Source organism: Pinus tabuliformis, chromosome 6 (assembly GCF_031772625.1).
Source record: "Pinus tabuliformis cultivar Carrire ecotype Pingquan chromosome 6, CPIR1, whole genome shotgun sequence".
In the NCBI taxonomy this organism is placed as follows: Eukaryota; Viridiplantae; Streptophyta; class Pinopsida; order Pinales; family Pinaceae; genus Pinus; species Pinus tabuliformis.
In genome coordinates, this window is record NC_142292.1 from 981,526,340 (window position 1) to 981,534,131 (window position 7,792).

The window sequence follows — 7,792 nt, forward strand, 5'->3', positions numbered from 1 at the left end:
ACACTGTGAATCGCACCGATCAGTGCTACTATTAGTCCAATACCCGCGCCAATCTGCTTCTGGAATCTTTTTATAAAAGGAAATAGAGTTTCACGTCTAGAAACTTCTAGTGGCAATGCGTTGGATGTTCGTTTGGTTGGATAAGGGCCGAGAACTCCATATAAGGTTATTTCCCCCTTAAAAGTGGACCTTCCCAAGGAAATAAGATCTTCTTCCCTCCTTGAGTGGATCTCATTCTTATCCTCCTCTCCTTATATAAACCACTTCCTCTTACCCTTTTAGTTACAATACACACAATGCAACACAGAGTGAATGTTATGAAAGCAGCTCAAGAAAAAGATAGAAAAGATAGATCAACCCCTTAGAATTCAGCCTCTTCGAGGGGGCAACCTCCTTTACATTACATAAATCAACAATTCTTGGATGATACAAATGAAAAGACCTCCTTTCTATATATAGGAGTCTAAGGGGTCATAACATAATCAGCGCTGACATAACAATAATAATGTAAGGGCACAATAATAACAATAGTGGGCTTCTATGGGGCACAATAGTAATAATATGGGCACTACATGGGTACATCAATATAATAAGTGGGTTGTACTAATAACAATAAGGGGTTACACTAGTAGTATAGGGGCCTAACATGCCCCTCTCCTTCAAAAAGCGTTGTCCTCAACGCTTGAGTAGTTCTTGATGCTTCTGTATAAAATTCTTGTCCTCCCATGTGCAATCTTCAGCAGGTAAGTTCTTCCACTTGATGAGATACTCTAAAATTGATCGATTTCGTAGCTGTCGAGTTCTTGTTTCTGTGACTGCTCTAGGTTCGAATATGATTTTTCCTTCCTCTTCAATTTCTGGCAATATTGTTTGAATTGGGATCTTTTGCAACTTTTGAATAAGTGGCCATACTTTTTCGTCCTTCTTCCATTCATCTCTTGCTTCGTGTATCCAATCTGGTTGGATAATAGAAATAGCACAAAACAATGCTTCCACATCCTCATCCTTGAAGAGTCTTCCCACTCGGTAAGGTCGCCATTTTTTAAGTGCATGTAGTATTGCCAACATTTCATTCTCATAAATACTTTGCTTGAGATGTAGCAGTAAAAATACCCAATCCCCTACATCAAAACATTTTTCACTACGATGTTGATCTACCTGTTGTTTCGTTTGATTTTGCACCGAAGTGGCGTTATCCTTTAAAATTTGGATAACTTGTTGTTGATGCTCGATGTGATCTTTCACTGCTTGAACCTTTTTCTTCTTGATATGTCCTTCTATCTCTAGAGTTTGAGGAGTGGTAATTTCTTCCAATCCTTTACAAGATATGGTCGGATTCATTTCTTGATGCTCGATGTGATCTTGCACTTCTTGAACATTTTTATATGTGCTTCTATCTTGATAGTTTGAGGAGTGGTAATTTCGACCAATGAATTACAAGATATGGTTGGATTCATTTATTCTTTCTCGATGTGATCTTTCACTTCTTGCACCTTTTTCTTCTTAATATGTCCTTCTATCTTGAGAGTTTGAGGAGTGGTAATTCTTGTCAATGCTTTACAAGATATGGTCTGATTCATTTTTTCTTTCTCTGGGGTGGGATCACGGCGTATAGCTTCTTATTTTGATGTTTCTTGATCCTTTTCTTCCTCCTCTTCATATTCTATGTAAAATAATTTCTTCTCAGCACACTTATGACCTTTAGTGCATTTGCTATCACAATTGTAACAAAACCCTTTTTCTCTTTTTTCTTCCAATTGTTGTGGTGTAACCCTTGTAGGTTGTGGAAGGCTAGGAGAAACAACATTTCCATCTTTATAGTTGTGAGGGATATGCTTCCTGGTTTCCATAATTTTGCTTTCCACTATGTCACAAAGCCCTTTTACTCTTTCCAATTGTTGTAGTGTTGCTCTAAAGAAGGTGTTGCTCTTTGTATCCTCCTAATGTGCTATCATTTCCTCCGTGAAAATTGACCACATAACAAGTTTTTTACGAGAACAAAGTCCTTCATACCATAAAAATTGATCTGGTTCTAAATATGAAGATGCAATACATACATTTTGTAATAGTTGTACACCATGTAGATCAAAATATTGCTCCATCTGAAGTATCCAATTTACCAAATCCTTGCCATCAAACTTCCTCATCTTGCTTTTTCTTGATTTTAGGAGCTCGATCTTGAAACGACTGTAAATCTATGCTTTTAGATCTTTAAGTTCTGAAATTGCGATCTGTAGTAGCCCTCTGTGTCCTCTTTCCAATGCCACCAGTCTGATCCAAATTGGATTCTCCAAGAAAGAGTTATGCACAATCTCCCAAGATGACCTGATTATAGACCTTTCCAGAAGAGCGAACTTGTATGAAGTGCCACGTGTCATTGTTTCGACCTTTGGATCTGAAAAATGCATACAAGAAACTACAGTCCGTCCTCTTTTTGTACCTTCTTACGAAATTTCAATCTGATCTCCAGAGAGAAAGTTATGATGATTTTCCCCAGGTCACCTGTTTGGAATGTAATTCAGGAGTCTGCAAAAATACCAACTTCCTCAGATCATATCTCCGCAAATATAGTGCGAAAAGCTCTGAAATTCGGACCCAAGGTTCAGTGTGATTTCTTCTCAAATGGGTTTTTTTTGCAACCTCTGAAACGTCGCAGAAAGAAAGTTATAGCGAAAATGCCATGATGACCTGTTTGGAGCAGCAAAACCCTAGAATCCAAAGCTCTGATACCAAATGTTATGAAACCAGCTCAAGAAAAAGAGCCCAATTTCTCCTCACTCTAGCTGCTGGGAATTTCGACCCACCTATAAATATCACTGTTGAAGGTCCCCAAAATGGCTGCAATACTCAGCAATTTCCCTCCAAGAATTTCCCCACAAAACTCAGCCCAACTCCTCCTCCCAATGCCCCATGTGTGGCACGAAGTATCACTGCGCAGGCCCATGCAGTCCCTGTTGATAATGGTCTATGGTTAGCCAACTCACCCAAAATGGAGCTCTGGAATCTCTCCAAATCTTGAGCAAATGATGGCCCTAGGTTGTCCCGGAAAGCCCAACAAATCCCTTGCTCCATAAACATCTCCTCCAATAACTGTGTGTTTCCCTTCTTGCATCCCACCTATTGAACCAGCTCGTCAAGCATGTTGAATAGACTCCCAAATCAAATCGAATGTGATGAAGGTTACCACCTTGGGCTGGCACTCGAATTCCACTGAAGGTAGGGTGAGATTCTCGCTTGAAAATCTCGCGTGCTCAATAGCACATGCAGACTTGGCTCCCGACTCAAGCGTGTTAGTCAAAGGTAAATGTTCAAATGATCAAAAGATGCCCCAAAATGAGTGCTCTCTCATATTTTGTCATTGAGCCTCCAATTTCCCCATGTGGGGGCCATCCTTCGATTTTCCCACTCTCTTTCCCTCCAAGAGTGCATACTACCAAGAGGGGAGCATATTCCTTCCTTAGGGTAGCCCCCACCATCCACTAAGCATTTGATTTCCTCTTTTCTCCTATGTTTGGCCCTTACTTTAGCTCAAAACTTTAAGAGGGGTCGCACAACCCACTTTTCCTAAGTAGTAATCCAAACTTTGACAAAATTGAAAAAAATGATATTTCCCTTAACAATATTGATAAGTGGGAGTATCACAGAAGCATGAAGTTTTTACATTAAACAACCAGGTCAAACAATGATGCAAACGATACAAATTAACCTCACCAACACTCAAAATAGGAATGAATTCAAACCCTAAAAATTAGACACATAAAAAGATGATGACACCACATAAACATGCTTGTTAAGAGAAAATCCTATTTACTATGCTTTGAGAACAAAGCATTTGTGAAGAGGGTGGCCACATAATAAACATACTAATAAATAAATAATAACATAATAATAATATCATTAGGTTTATGAAAGTTTAGAACACACCCACACCCAGCCCTTCACCTTATAACTAATCAATTCAAATAAGCATACCATCACAGGGCTCATTATAAAATTATCATTTATATATTAATTATTTGTTACTCAATACATTTTTCTATAATTGCAGAGTTATTATGTTAATCTAGTAATAAATAGGAACTATTTACTATAGAGATGATATTTGACACAATAATGAACAAATCATCTTAAGTTGAGACAAAAAAGAACTTGTGTATCATCTCTAAGTGGGTGTTTCTCCAGAGATGATAAAAATTAGTCTCTCTAGAGACAATATAGAATGCAAATCTTTTGTCTCTCCAACACTTACCATTTAGCGAAATAAGCATAAAATTTATTTGTTTTTAAATAAACAACAATACCATCTGCTAATTTATGGTAGGGCACAGTGGAATTGAACCACCAATAGCCGGCTTGTATGGCGGGTGCTCTCCCATTGAGTTAGCATCCTTTAATGAATTAGGGGACAAAGGCAGTGTTAACACCCAGATGGCACCCTTTTGTAATCTTGGGTGTGAACTCCTGACGTCAACACTTGCATCCTATAGTTTGCAACAATGAGAAAAATGTTCAAAACCAAGCCAATAATTGTCAATTTTTTGAGTTCATCATCAGATAAGAACCATATTGTATTTTAAGGTGATGTACAATCAATGCATGCTCATTCATATGTCTCCAAGTAATGATTAGACGAGCACGTCATCACCCAATTTTTCTACAATGAATTAAGGCAACAAAGGATTATACATCAAGCATTCTAATAGGGAATTGATAAAATATTTTGAGCAAGATGGCCTCCAATTGAATACAGATTCAGATCATAGAAAGAAAATGTTTTTCTAGTGGACCAGTAGTTCATAAAATATAAACAGTGAAGTCCTTGCATCTGTGGAATAAGAAGAATAGTGATGGAAGTTGCTCCCTGCTATCACAAATATTATCCTTGCAAAGCACGACACAAGGTTGATTAGTAGAGTACTTTGGAGCAAATCTTAGTCCAATACCCAAGACATCGAAACATCAACAATCACTATCAAGAAGAAAATTATAGAGCTTATCGCAGTAATAGGAAAAAGATCATCAAGATTTGAAAGCCTAGTTACTAAAATCAAATTCAAAATTTGGAAATTTGAAGCACAAACAATATGAATCAACACGTAATAATGCTACCCAAGGCTGCAACAATATTTTATAAGATCTGCTATTGGAGATAAGGAGCAGTTGTTGGTCCACTTTGGTAAGGAATATATTGGACACCAGAAGTATTTCTCTTGCACAAAAAGGGGGTATATATCTAAAGATGGTATTTGTGCACCCTTCAATGGTTGTCATGTTGGATGTTGCTATGGAACATGGTAGATGGCTTGATTGCCTTCAATTTCGCCCACATCTATCAGAACTTGGTATGTTGCTAACTTGTTGACACTTCCTTCTGTACAAAAAGATATAAGAGCATAATAACAGCTGCTCTAGCAGACACAGGGAGTGAGCAACGATTTCATGAAGCCTTTGCTTTCACAATCGGAAAAAGGCACATGAGATTTTATGAGGAAGAAGATAACTTCCTATCAAAATATACAAAAGTGTCAACCTTCAAACTTTGAAAGCAATAACATTGGAAGTGAACAATGTAAACTATCATATATTGATCTGTTGAGGCCCCTATGTTTTAAAACTAGGCCGATTTGACTCAAAATCGGACTAGTTGACCGAGCCATACCCCTGCCCGGACCGACTAGGTCAATTCTTCGGTTTGGCAGCCAGTGCATCACTGAACCGGTCGAGTTGGTCACCAATTTGGACGGTTTGGAAACAGACCGGCCAAATTGATTGAGCTTGACTTAAACTAGTCGTTCTCGGTGACGGGAAAAAAAGGCGGGTTGGGTGGGCTTGAAATCACATTTTTTTTCTGTTTAAACTATTTCGTAGCCCCTCTATCCCCCTCCCACGCCTATAAAGTTGATCCAACACCGTCATATTTCCTCATAGCTATCTCGTTGCATTTGTGTGAGCATTTGTGAGGAGTCTGTGAGTAGTTGGAGTTGGTCTTTGGAGCAACATTGAGGCGGTTCTTCGGCAATCTTTGGAGCAACATTGAAGAGATTTTTGGGCGATCTTTGGAGCAACATTGAGGAGTTGTTTTTTGGAGCAGCATTTGTCATTGAAGAGTTGGTTTTTGGAGCGTTATGTGCTTTTATTCTTATCTCTATATATTACATGTATTGGATAGTGCACTGGGTGTCATTTTGATACAATAGATATATTCATGATCATACTTTGATCATATGTTGTCTTCTCTCTATTATTCTAATGCTTTGAATTTGTAAACAAGAATGAAAATCTTTAAAACTATGTTTTTTCATTTAAAAAAATATTTAATGTATTTTTTTACAAAGATCAAGTACTTGAAATCAACTAAGCTGAGTTAATACCGAGTCGGAGTCGACCCTCGGCTTGTTCAGAGTCTGAGTCCGAGTTTTAAAACTATACTTGAGGGTCACAACTTTCTACCAAAATATACAATAGTGTCAGCCTTCAAACTTTGAAAGCAATAACATTGGAAGTGAACAATGTAAATTATCATATATTGATTGGTTGAAGGTGACTTTAGTCTCTGTAATTGGGAATGTTGAAAAGATTTAACAAAACACTCTTATGATCTCTTTTTTCTAGAGGACCTGTCGTAGTGTTGAGAGAAAAAAAAAAAAAAACAAACAAACAAAAACAAAAACAAAAAAAAACAATGAGGGCACCACATGAGAGGTATTACATCAGCATTTTTTAGCAGTATAGAGGGAAATTACAAACCTAATTTTAGCACAAGAGGGATGCTTCCTTGAAGGAATTACATTCTATTTGTGGTAACAGCATCAAGGTGCTTTAGCTCAGCAGTTACACTTTCCTAGGGCATATTCAGGAAGGCAATTAGATGTCTATTTTGGACAGCAGTTATTGATCTATTGTTAGCCTGCAGCAGGGCATATTCTTGTGGTTTACTATGGCCATGTAACAGCAGTGATGGAATCTACTTCAAACAGAGGTTCCACATTGTTTGAGGCAGCATGAGGGTGGCCGCTTTCGGGACTATTTAACGAGCAGTTACATCATATCTCTGACATCAAGACAAGGCGGCATTAACTCAACAGTTACCCATCCTTGTGGATGCCTTTACTGAGGAGATTACACGCAAGGTGCATCATTAGAAGAGACATCATAGGTCATATTATTCACCAAAATAAGGCTAGAATATAACTGTCAGCAATGCACTTAGCATTTGAGTGAGCATTGGCAACGAAAGATAAAATTGAAGGTATGGGGAGATGAGACAGGTTCAAGAACCAAGACGGGTTGAGAAAGGCAGATATGAAATGTAGGGGTAAGAATGGTTGAGCATGCACAGCAGAAATCTGTGGCAGAGGGCATAGAATGGTTTCCTTATAGGAACTGGAATTGAAGACAAAATATTTTAGAGCCCCAATTTTCTTTTCCCTTCCAACTAATGCTTTTTCCTTTCCACCACCCTAAGTTTTTTGTCTTTCTTGAGGTGAAAAGTTCAAGGAATGATGAAAAACAAAGGAAAAAAAATTAAAATGGGCAGCAAGTGGCATAACGAGGGTAATGTCTGAAACAAACATCTCATACACACCCCTCCCCTTGTAGTAGTAGATTGATGGCACTTTTCATGAGATTTAATCAGATTTTTGTTATTTTAATCTTTTATGATTCAGAGGGAGACAGCATGCAAAACTCTATTCGCACAAACTGTAGCCTTTGTTTAATGTAAAAACCTTATTTACTTACAAAAAATGCTATTACTTGTTTATTTTCTCTTCGATTGGATTAAGACAGAAAA